This window comes from Pan paniscus, chromosome 7, assembly GCF_029289425.2.
Source record: "Pan paniscus chromosome 7, NHGRI_mPanPan1-v2.0_pri, whole genome shotgun sequence".
In the NCBI taxonomy this organism is placed as follows: Eukaryota; Metazoa; Chordata; class Mammalia; order Primates; family Hominidae; genus Pan; species Pan paniscus.
Window position 1 is genome coordinate 118,181,021 of NC_073256.2, and position 13,184 is coordinate 118,194,204.

Consider the following 13,184-nt stretch of genomic DNA (forward strand, 5'->3'; position numbering starts at 1 on the left):
CGATAATGACAGTGTCCCAAAGAGGAAGCTGGGTCCTCTAGCTGGTGGACACTGTTTTTGTTGTGTGTGTGTTTTTTTTTTGTTGTTGTTGTTTTTTGAGTGTCACTCTTGTTGCCCAGGCTGGAGGGCAGTGGTACGATCTCAGCTCACTGCAACTTCCACCTCCCCGGCTCAGGCGATCCTCCCACCTCAGCCTCCCGAGTAGCTGGGACTACAGGTGCATGCCACCACACCCGGCTAATTTTTGTATTTTTAGTAGAGATGGGGTTTCACCATTGTTGGCCAGGCTGATCTCGAACTCCTGACCTCAGGTGATCTGCACGCCTTGGCTTTCCAAAGTGCTGGGATTACAGGTGTGAGCCACTGCACCTGGACTGTTGTTTCTTTAAAACAGTGTATAAGGCTTATGGGCCCCATCCTCCCCACAGATGAAAATGGTTTAGTCCTCAACGTTTAAAATTGGGAGATTTCACATAAAAACCTGGATTTCTGGCTTTTCCTGTAAAAAGAATAAGGATGAGGATAATGATGATGAGACCAGCATTTTCACATGCTCTTCTAAAGCCGACAGGGAGCTGCTCTGCTGGGAGGGGATGTGCACCTTCCGGTTCTCCACAGTACCCAGAAGTCCCACTTGCTGCACTTATGTTCCTGGCCTGGCTCCTGAAACCATCTGAGGTTGTGACTCATAATTAAAATGATGATAAAAGTAATGAAAATATCAGTAATGCTATCAGTCATTTTGTCAGAGGCATTTGAACCAGAGCAACTCCATCATTAACAGGGGCTGGGTAAAATAAGACCCACTGGGCTGCATTCCCAGGAGGTTAGGCATTCTAAGTCACAGGATGAGATAGGAGGTCGGCACAAGGTACAGGTCACAAAGACCTTGACGATAAAACAGGTGACGGTAAAGCAGCTGGCCAAAACCCACCAAAACCAAGATGGCCACAAAAGTGACCTCTGGTCATCTTCACTGCTCATTATATGGTAATTATAATGCATTATCATGCTGAAAGACACTCCCACCAGTGCATGGCAGTTTACAAATGCCATGGCAATGTCAGGGGGTTACCCTATATGGTCGAAAAGGGGTAGGAATCCTCAGTTCCTGGAATTTCCCACCCCTTTCCCAGAAAATTAATGAATAATCCACCCCTTGTTTAGCATATAATCAAGAAATAACCATAAAAATGGGCAACCAGTGGCCCTCAGGGCCTTTTGCCTATGGAGTAGCCATTCTTTTGTTTCTTTACTTCTCCAATAAATTTGCTTTCACTTTATTCAATGAATTCGCCTCAAATTCTTTCTTTTGCGAGGTCCAAGAACCCTCTCTTGGGGCCTGCATCAGGACCCCTTTCTGGTAACAATTTAATGCTACTTCAAGCCAGACATTGTGCTAGTAATATTACTGACAAATTAACTCTGATTCTCAAAAAACAATGGTGTTTATATTTTCATATTAGCAAGACGAAAACCAAAGGACAAGGGAATTTCGTAGTCACATGCTCCTTTTTGTACTGGTATTAGAATATTGCCACTGTAGATTTTCTTGGGTGTTTATTATATATTTTGTATTTATTCTCATTTCAATAGAGACACAGCTAAAAATGAATAGCACTACATTTATTTTCAACACAGGCAACAATCTGGCTCGGTTTGTAGCACCAAAATTGCACCCAAGACTGTCCTGCTTGTCCTCACCTCTGTGCAATTCATGATTCTGAGCAACACCGCTCCAATCTCCCCTGTTCTAGCCATGAGGTAATTGGCTTTCTGTTTAGCTACATGAGACTTCTTTTCTAGACAAATACTCATGGCTCCCTATTGTTTTGCTAATTAATTAAGTCCTATGTTGTATTTCAAATGACCAAGTGCATTTTTGTCAACTGGAAAAAAACAAACAAACAAGAAGGTGTTTTGATTCTTGCCCAGTTATTAACAATTCAAGTCCACATACGCTGCTGCTTCTCTGACTATGAGTGAGCCCTAGGGAGGCATACAGGAAGCCTCCAAGGGTGACTAATGGGCTTTCTTTTGGATACAGAAATAATGCTACTGCTTTCAATTATTTGGAGTTCTTACCTCCCTCCCCAGTAGAGATAGATTTCCATGGTCCTACTATACTGTCCCTTCTGGTACCCTAGATCAGGCTGCCCAATCCCCTGGCCAAGGACCGGTACTGTCTGTGGCCTGTTAGGAAGCAGGCCACACAGCAGAAGGTGAGCAGCGGGCAAGCCAGCCTGACCACCTGAGCTCCGCCTCCTGTCAGCTCAGCAGCAGCATTAGATTCTCATAGGAGTGTGAACCCTACTGTGAACTGCACATGTGAGGGATCTAGGTTGCGTGTTCCTTATGAGACTCTAACTAATGCTTGATGATCTGAGGTGGACAGTTTCACCCCAAAAACATCTGCCCCATCCCCCCACTCCTCCACCACCCACTGGTGGAAAAATTGTCTTCCACAAAACCGGTCCCTGGTGCCAAAAAGGTTGGGGACTGCAGCTCTAGGTAACTAAAGGCATGTATTTCCTCCATCCCTATCCTTTCTTTCAAGGAAGAAAGAAATGTGGGAGACAATGGGCCTATTTTCTCATCCCATTAAATTAGTTTGGCAGAAATTAGTTTGATCATATATTGTGTGTTTAATTTAAAAAAAATCCCAGTGACACATCTTTTAATGCCCCTGTTGGTGAAGAAAGCAAAATTCTGTACAATATTTGAAGAAGTTTGTTCTGAGCCAAATGTGAGGCCCGTGACCCATGACACAGCCTCAGGAGGTCCTGAGAACATGCGTCCAAGGTGGTTGGGTTACAGCTTGGTTTTATACATTTTAAGGAAACAGAAGTTACAGGCAAAGACATAAATCAACACATGTGAGGTATACATTGGTTCAGCCCAGAAAGGCAGGACATCTGGAAGCAGGGGATTTCCAGGTCATAGGTGGATTCAAAGATTTTCTGATTGGTGATTGGTTGAAAGAGTTAAGCTTTGCCTGAAGAGCTGAGTCAGCATAAAGCAATGCTTGAGTCAAGATAAGGGGGATTGTGGAACCCCAGGTTTTTGTTATATAAAGTCTCTAAGTCAGCTTCAGAGAGAATAGATGGTTTATGTCTCTTACTGGGCCTTGAAAGGTATCAGACTCTCCAAAATAGTCCTGGTAAGGGAAGGCGATTCTCTAGAGAATGCAAATTTTCCCCGCAAGAGATGGCTTTGTGGAGCTATTCCAAAATATGTCAAAGAAATACATTTGGGTGTAAAATACTTTGATTTCCTCTAGGGCCTGTTATCTCTCATGTGATGCTACACCAGCATCAGGTTGGAACTTGGTATCATGTTGCTACAAACAGTCTGTTTTGTCAGTCTTATAATCTCCTTGTGAATGTTCATGCTGGTCAGTCATGTGCCTGAACTCCAAAGGGAGGAGGGTGTAGCAAAGGACATCTGACCTCCCTTCCCATCATGGCCTTAACTAGTTTTTTGAGGGTTTGTTTTGGGGTTTGTTTGTTTGTCTGTTTGTTTGTTTTTTTTTTTGAGACAGAGTCTCACTCTGTCCCCCAGGCTGGAGTGCAGTGGTGCGATCTCAGCTCGCTGCAACCTCTGCCTCCCGAGCTGAAGCGATTCTCCCACTTCAGCCTCCTGAATAGCTGGGACTACAGGTGTGAGGCACATGCTAAACTAATTTTTGTATTTTTAGTAGAGACGGGGTTTCATCATGTTGGCCAGGCTGGTCTCGAACTCCTGACCTCAAGTGATCCACCCGCCTCAGCCTCCCAAAGTGCTGGGATTACAGGCGTGAGCCACTGCACCCGAGTTGTTTTTGTTGTTGTTGTTGTTGTTTTTTAATATATATTTTTTTACTAACAAAGTTCAGTCTCTGGAGAGACGGTCAAAAATTGCCAATGCTGACTATATTTCAACTCATCGTGGCAGGGTACTGAGAAGAGTTTTCCATTAGCAATAATCACACCTCAGGTAAACCTCATTGGCTGCCATTGCACAAAGTTTCCTCAGGTTTTCTTTGGGATCCTCTTGGCCAAGGGGGAATCCATTCAGTGGTTGGGGGTGCTTAGAATTTTATTTTTGGTTTACTCCCACAAACTTTGTAACGTTCCTTCTTTCCTTCCCCTCTGTTTATTTATTTCAGTAATTTTCTTTTTTTCTCTCTCTCTCCTTTTCTTTTTTTAGACAGAGTCTCACTCTGTCATCCAGGCTGGAGTCCAGTGGCATGATCTCGGCTCACTGAAACCTCTGCCTCCCAGGTTCAAGTGATTTTCATGCCTCAGCCTCCCGAGTAGCTGGGATTACAAGCATGCGCCACCACGCCCAGCTACTTTTTTGTATTTTTTAGTAGCGATGGGGTTTTGGTATGTTGGCCAGGCTGATCTTGAACTCCTGGCCTCAAGTGATCCTCCTGCCTTGGCCTTCCAAAGTCCTAGTAATTCTCTTTTTATCAGTTTTAATTCTCATTGAAGTTATCTATAATCATAAGAGTCAAATCCAAGGCTTGTTACAAAAATTAGCAGATCTCTCTCACTCCATTTCCTGATCTCTAAACAGAACTACTTTCAAATCTCTAGATAATTTTATACTATATTCTATAAATTTTCAGTTTCAGGTGTATGTTGTCAACTTCTTGCGATGGAAAATAAGGCCTTAACTTTCACTCTCGCTCTCTCTCTCGCTCTCTTTATTGCTCTCTCTCTCGCTCTCGTTATTGCTCTCTCTCTCACATACACACATTCACACTTTCTGACTTCCTGTCTTCCTGAAACAATTACATAAGCTTTGGTTAGACGCATATTCAGTGTTGTATTGGTCAAGTCTAATCAGGAGTTAGAAACCACAGAGTAATTGGTACATAGAAAGTTTAATATAAAGAGTTATTAACTACAGTATAGGATTATCTATCAAGGGGGAAAGAGAACTGTAAAGAATGCCTAGAGGTGGGCAAGTGTGGGAGACTAGAGTACCCCTCCCCAGAGTACAAGGGATTATCAAGCTGAAGACACTTAAGAAGAAACAAACGCACCAGAGCGCTCTGCCCTCTGTTGGGGCTTGGAAAACAATGCCCTGCAGTACGGCACTTTGGCGGGTTGAGCACTTTGATCTCAAGGAGACTGGAAGGCTCCAGAAGCAAGTTCTCTCTGATCTTTTCTGTTCTATCTCTCCTGCCTCTTTTTTCCCCCAAAGCAAGTCATGGACACCAGAATTCCACTTCCCCAAGGCTGGTTATTAGAAACTGATCCCCTCTTCTCCAAAGCAAGCCTTAAAACGAGACACATCATTCTCATCTTCCCCACCTTTCTGTGTAGAAGCTGGCCATAAAGACATTCTCCGGCCTGCCTTGCCAAATAGTTGGTCATAAGACTCCCATTCCAGAGGGGTCCTGCCCTATCCCCCGAGCAAGGAATGCTGCACAGAGAAGCCAAGAAGAATCTGAACATACAGGCTTTGCCGGGTCTCCCCACTCAATCCATTATCATTGGATCATACTGTTGTTGTCCAGTCACATTTCTACATGCCTGTCCATTTTTTATTTGACTTAAGCATAAAAATAGACAATTTTCCCTGGGTCTTTAGGACTTTATTTCTGAAGTTTCCCGTGTCATGTAAAACTTTGATTAAATAAGTTGTGTTATGCTTTTCTCCTGTGAACCTGTCTTTGTTATAGGAGTTGTCGGCCATGACCCTTATGATGGGTGAGGAAAGGGATCACACATTTTCTGCCCCTGCATTCTCCTCTATTTGCCTAAAAGAAGAATATAGATCTATAAAGAAAAAGGGCATCTGTATGAGTCAGGGTTCTCCAGGAGGACAGAACTAATAGGATATATGTGTATATAAAAGAGAGTTTACTAGGGAGGATTGGCTCACGCAATTACAAGGCAAAGTCCTACAAGAGGCCATTTGCAAGCTGGGGAGAAGGAAAAGCCGGTAGTGGCTCAGTCCAAGTCCAAAAGCCTCAGAACCAGGGAAGCCGACAGTGCAGCCTTCAGTCTGCGGTTGAAGGTCCGGGAGACCCTGGGAATCTGCTGGTGCAAGTCCCAGAGTCCAAAGGCCAAAGAATCTGGCGTCTGATATCCAAGGGCAGGAGGAGCAGAAGCAAGCACCCAATGTGGGAAGAAGAAAGAGAGCCAGAGGACTCAGCAAGCAAAGTTACCCCACCTTCTTCACCTGCTTTGTTCTGGCTGTGCTGGCTGCCATTGGATGGTGTCCACCCACACTGAGGGTGAGTCTTCCTCTCCCAGTCCACTGACTCATATGTCAATCTCCCCAGCACCCTCACAGACACACCAGAAATGATACCAGCCACCTAGCATTCCCCAATCCAGTCAAGTTGGCACCTAATATTAACCATAACAGTATCCTTCCTTGCTCTCTGAAGGTTACCAGTGGGCCAGATGTGGTGGCTCATGCCTGGAATCACAGCACTTTGGGAGGCTGAGGCTGGTGGATCACCTGAGGTCAGGAATTTGAGATCAGCCTGGTCAACTTGGTGAAACCCTGTTTCTACTAAAAATATACACACACAAAAAAAAATTAGCCCAGCATGGTGGCGGGCCCCTGCAGTCCCAGCCACTTGGGAGGCTGAGGCAAGGAGAATCGCTTGAGCCCAGGAGGCAGAGGTTGTAGTGAGCCGAGATCGTGCCACCGCACTCCACTTGCACTCCAGCCTGGGTGACAGAGCAAGACTCCATCTCAAAAAAATAAAAATAAATAAATAAAGGGGCTGGGGGCAGTGGCTCACGCCTGTAATCCTAGCACGTTGGGAGGCCAAGGTGGGCAGATCACTTGAAGTCAGGAGTTCAAAACCAGCCTGGCCAATATAGTGAAATCTCGTCTCTACTAAAATCACAAAAATTAGCCGGGTGTGGTGGTGGATGCCTGTAATCCCAGCTACTTGGGAGGCTGAGGCAGGAGAATCACTTGAACCGGGAAGCGGAGTTTGCAGTGAGCCGAGATTGCACCACTGCACTCCAGCCTGGGCTACTGAGCGAGACTCCATCTCAAAAATAAATAAATAAATAAATAAATAAATAAATAAATAAATAAATAAATAAAACAAATAAATAAAAATAAAGGTTACCACTGAAGAAAGCTTTAAACTGTCTCGGCCTGGAGATGAAGCCAGAGGAATTTATATGAACAAGCTTTACTAACCAGCCTTTATCTGCCAGTTCTTTGCCTTTCCTCAAGTTGCTGCCTGTAGAAACTCAAAATCCATTTCCTTTGTCCTGTCACTTCTCTAAAAGTGTACTGTTCTTTGTTAAAGATGCTAGCTAAGCTGGAATTCCAAGCCACCACTTTGAGAACTACTCATTCTCCGTGTATCTCCCATGTATTATGAAGTATATATGTGAATAAATTTGTTTGCTTTTCTTTTGTTAATTTGCCTTTTGTAACAGAAGTCTGTTTCTACTACAAACCTCTGGAGGTTCTTTTCCCCCACACAAGGATACTCACGGGAGGAACGTCCCTCCCTGAGGCTGAGATGGCACAGAAGTTTTCTGGGTTGCTCCAGGCCACAGCTAGGTCACAGCCACTGGACAAGAAGAAAACACCACTCCGAGGTAGAGATGTGTAGAAAACCATGGCCAGGATTGGCAAGCAGAAAACACCTCTCTGGAGGGCTGGCAGGCCAAGGCTGGGAAGCCAACTGAGGCACCCGCATGATTCACTGGGGATCATTCCTGGGAAGGCTGCGGGAACCCTGTGGGAAGTTATCCATCTGGTGCTGCTGGATCCTAATGGAGCTGTCACTGGATCTTTGGTTGCTGCATTGGGGGGTGTGGGGAGAGGATTGAAAAGCAGCAAAACCTGGATGGTGGAAGCAAACCGCCTTCCTCCTTCAGCGTCCCTCCAACGCCCTCTACTGACGATGCTTTTAACATCATGCCGGCTGCAAAGGAGAAATAGTCAAAGGACCCCGAATTTCACAGTGTGAATCTGGAGAGGCAGTAAATTGATAACTGGCATAAGTGTTTACCTTTTATGAATCTATTAATGTTATTGACAGCTGAGTCATGTAACATATTACGATTACTTCTTCCCTACTTTTTTGCTTTTTCTCGGATTAATCATTGGTTTTGTTGTTTTTGTTTATTTAATTATCACCAATCCCCAAATTCTCCCTAGTTATGTAAATCTTCTCTCCCACAGGGGAACAATAGTCTCAGTCCTCATTCTGGCAACATTTGGGTACTGGACCATGAGGCAGGTGAGGGACACATGGCAGCGGAGACCATCGTCATTATTTGAGGAAGTTTATGCATCTTCAGCAGGATCCCCCACTGTGGTCTTGTGACCAATTCACAGAGGCCACTGGCTTGGGGTCCTTCTTCTACCCTCTCCTTTCATCTCCTTAAGGGTGTTCTTACACGTGTTCTGCCCCTTCCTTCATCAACTCACTCCTCTCCTGGCTTCTCATATTACATTTATTTATTTATTTATTTATTTATTTGTTTGTTTATTTATTTATTGAGATGGAGTCTTGCTCTATCACCCAGACTGGAGTGGAGTGGCGTGATTTTGGCTCACTGCAACCTCCGTCTCCCAGGTTCAAGCGATTCTTCTGCCTCAGCCTCCCCAGTAGCTGGGACTACAGGCGTGTGCCACCATGCCCAGCTGATTTGTGTGTGTGTGTGTGTGTGTGTGTGTGTGTGTGTGTATATATATATATATAGAGAGAGAGAGAGAGAGAGAGAGAAACAGAGAGTATGTATGTGTGTGTATTTTCACCATGTTGGCCAGGCTGGTCTCGAACTCCCGACCTCAGGTGATCTGCCTGTCTCAGCCTCCCAAAGTGCTGGGATTACAAGTGTGAGCCACCGCACCTGAAGCATAAGTTTTTTAAAATTCAACTATCTAAATAGGTTTATTCCATAGGTAGAATATTTTTCCCCATTTGTTTTGAAGATCAAATAACTTTAGGATTCAAAATAATGTGAAAGTCTTAGTACACACTCGGATGAGTTGATCTTAAACTGCTATTCACGGAAAGCTTTTCAAGCCTGAAATATTAAGGAAACTCACTGTTTCCTTAAAAAAAAAAAAACAGCTGGCTTTAATTGTTGGTCTTTACTGAATGAATGGATTTTCCAGATAGACAAAAAATAGTTTTCTATAACTAGCACAGAAAGGGAAGAAATAAAGTGAATTACAACAGGCCAGCATTCAGATGATGGCAAATCCAGGGCTCTAGTCTTTGGTTAGAGGCTTAAGTGCTTAGAACCTATTAGAAGTTGTATTTGAAGAATAAAATGGTAACCAAAATAGTTTAAGTGGGTAAAAAAGGAGTCAGACCTCATCTGAAATTGGATTTCAGAATGGTTAAATTTGGATGTAAAATAAAACAAATATACGAGAATTTAAGAAGTATATGTACATATTTATAAATCTTAGATGAGGGAAGTCTTACTAAGCTAAACATATTGAAGCCAAAAAGGCATCAAAAGATTGACATAGCCTGGGCAACGTGGCAAGACCCTGTCTACAAAAAAAAAAAATTAAAAAATTAGCTAGGCGTGGCAGCCTGTGTCTGTGGTCCCAGCTACTCAGGAGACTAAAGCAGGAGGATTGCTTGAGTCCGGGAGGTTGAGGTTGCAGTGAGCCATGATCTCACTACTACACTTCAGGCTGGGTGACAGAGTTAGACCCTGTTTCAGAGAATAAATGAATTAAAACAAAAGATTGACAGATTTGAGCACACGAACATCCAACATCTTCCATAAAACCCGTTTATGGACTAAATGTTTATGTTCCCACAAAATTCACATGTTGAAGGCTTTACCCACAGTGTGATGGTATTTGGAGTTGGGTCCTTTGGGAGGTAATTAGGGTTACATGAGGTCATGAGGGTGGGGCCCTCATAATAGGATTAGTGTCTTTATAAGCAGAGATACCAGAGGGCTCTTTCTCTCTCTCTCTGTCTCTCTCTCTCTCTCTCGCATGTGAGGACACAGTGAGAAGGCAGCTATCTTCAAGCCAGAAAGAGAGCCCTCACTAGAAACTAACAATACTTGCATGCTAATCTCAGATTTCCAGCCTCCAAGACTGTGAGAAAATAAATTTCTGTTGTGTGAGCCATCCAGTCTACAGTATTTTATTATGGCAGCTGGAACAGAGTAGTACATAGTAGGCTAAGGAAAGTTTAAAAACTAGAAGTGTGGAAAAAAGTATTTGCAACTTATGTAATTGGCTATATGTTTACAACTCCAAAATATGTAAAAATTTAAAAACAAATCAGCTAGAAAAATACAAATATCCCAATAGAAAAATGAGCAAAGGACACAGAGAGATCATTTATGAAATAACTACAAATTAACAACAAACAAAAGAAAATGTGTTCTATATCATTACTGTGATGGCAGGAATAGCCCTTGAAAGATGCTCATATCCTAATCTCCAAAACTGTGAATATGTTACCTTACATGGCAAAGGAACTTTGCAGGTGTGATTAAGTTAAGGATTTTGAGATGAGAGGATTACCTTAGATTGTCTGGGTCGGCCCAGTGTAATCACAAGGGTCCTTATAAGTGAAACAGAAAGTCAGGAGAGTCCAAGTCAAAGAAAGAGATGTGATGAAGGAAGCAGAGATTGGAGTGCTGTGCTCTGAAGATGGAGAAAGGGGCCACAAGCCAAGGAATGCTGGTAGCCTCTAGAAGCTGGAAAAGGCAGGGGAAATGAATTCTCCTCCAGAGCTTCTAGAAAGGAATACAGCCCTGCCACATGTTGACTTCAGCCCTGTAAGACTCATTTTGGACTTCTGACCTCCAGATCTATAAGATAATAAATTTGTGTTGTTTTAAGTCATTAACTTTGTGGTAGTTTGTACAGCAGCAATAGGATACTAATACAATCACTAGTCAAGGACGTCTAAATTAAAGGAATGATATGCATGCTTTTAAATCAGTATAAATGAAAACTATTGGTGTGGCAGAATATAGTCACATATACTTTTGGTACATATAATTTAATAATGTAAATAAGCATGCCTTTTCTTGGCGAGCAACGGTATTTATCAACCTGTATCAGATCTTTAAATGGGCATCTTTTACCTAACAACTTTTTCTTTGACTACATTCTAAGCACCCAATTTCCAGTTGCATTTAGTAGTGAAACTCTTCCTTCACACAAAATCGAGCAGAGGGAAGTGCATCTACAATTGCCAAAGCAGTGTTAGGGGATGCAGCCCTGAAGCCTGGCAGAAGTCAGGCAGAAGAAGCCTGAAGCCACCTCACCCCTGCTGAAGTCCCTCAGGCATTTCCAGGGCTCCATGGAACACACTTGGAGAATCACTGTCTTGGGGGAATAACTGGACAAGCAAACAAAAACTCCATGCAAGGATGTTTATCACAACATTGTTTCCATTGCAAAAAAATTAGAAATCACCTATATGCCTCCCAAGAAAAGTGACTTGTTAGGAAAAAATGCTCAGTATCACTAATCATCAGGAAATACAAAACTACAATGGGATATCACCTCACCCCTTTTAAAATGGCTATTATCGAAAAAATGAAAGATCAAAACTGTTGGACTAGGATATGGAGAAAAGGGAACCCTTGTACACTATTGGTGGGAATGTAAATTGCCACTGTGGAATTGTCACTATGGAAAATAGTATGGAGTTTCCTCAAAAATTAAAAATAGAACTACCATATGATCCAGCAATCCCACTACTGGGTATAGATCCAAAAGAAATAAAACGAGTATGTCAAAGACATATCTGCACTCCCATCTTTGTCGCAGCACTATTCACAATAACCAAGATACAGAATCAACTTAAGTATCCCTCCACAGATGAATGAAGAAACAAACACAGATATGCAGACACACACACACATACACACACACACCCCACACACAATGTAATACTAATCAGTTTTTAAAAAGAAAGACATTTCTTTTTTGACAACATGGATGAACCTGAAGGATGTGCTAAGTGAAAAAAAGCCAGGCACAGAAAAATAAATATCTCATGATCTCACCTACATGGTGGAATCTAAAAAAGTGGCACTCGTTGAAGCTGAGAGTGGAATGGTGGTTGCCAGGGGCTGTGGGGTGGGGAATGGGGAGGTGTTGGTGAAAGGGTCCAAAGTTTCGGTTAAGAGAAATAAGTTTAAGGGATCTATTGCAGAATGTGATGACTACAGTTAATAATGTATACTTGAAAGTTGCTAAGAGATTTTTATGATCTCAAAACAAAAAATGGTAAGTATGTGAGGTGATGAATATGTCAATTAGCTTAATTTAATAATTTCACAAAGTATATATATATATCAAAGCATCACATTGTACCAAAAATATACACAATTATTTATTTATTTTTATTTTATATTATTTTATTTATTTATTCTTTGAGATGAAGTCTCATTCTCTCCCCCAGGCTGGAATGCAGTGGTGTGATCTCAGCTCACTGCAACCTCCACCTCCCAGATTCAAGCGATTCTCCTGCCTCAGCCTCCCAACTAGTTGGGATTAAAAGTGCCTGCCACCATGCCGGGCTAATTTTTATATTTTTAGTAGAGACAGGATTTCGCCATGTTGGCAAGCTGGTCTCGAACTCCTGACCTCAGGTGATCTGTTTGCCTCGGCCTCCCAAAGTGCTCGGATTACAGGTGCCAGCAACTGCACCTGGTCAATATATACAATTTTTATTTGTCAACTATATGTTAATAAAAAAGTTTAAAAAGTGACTTGTGGCCAGGCACGGTGGCTCATACCTATAATCCCAGCACTTCGGGAGGCTGAGGTGGGTGGATCACCTGAGGTCAGGAGTTTGAGACCAGCCTGCCCAACATGGTGAAACCCTGTCTGTACTAAAAATACAAAAATTAGCCAGGGGTGTTGGCAGATGCCTATAATCCCAGCTACTAGGGAGGTTGAGGCAGGAGAATTGCTTGAACCCGGGAGGTGGAGGTTGCAGTGAGCCAAGATTGCACCATTGCATTCCAGCCTGGGCAACAAGAGTGAAATTCCGTCTAAAAAAAAATTAAGTGACTTGTTATGATTTATTCACAAAATAGAATACTATGCAGCCATTAAAAATGATGAAAAACATCTATATTGACATAGGAAGAGTTATGCAATTTATTGGGGGGGAAAATATGTTATAAAACATGTTGGCATGGTAGGATTCATTTCTGAAATATACATACAAATGTGTATAAATTATAAAGACA

At 42.6% G+C, this 13,184-nt stretch overlaps 1 pseudogene; it reads right to left on the minus strand.

Annotated features, from left to right (window-relative positions):
• Positions 1-3,874: 3,874 nt before the first annotated feature.
• On the minus strand, positions 3,875-4,007 carry LOC112440809 (U4 spliceosomal RNA; annotated as a pseudogene).
• Between the last annotated feature and the right edge of the window lie 9,177 nt (positions 4,008-13,184).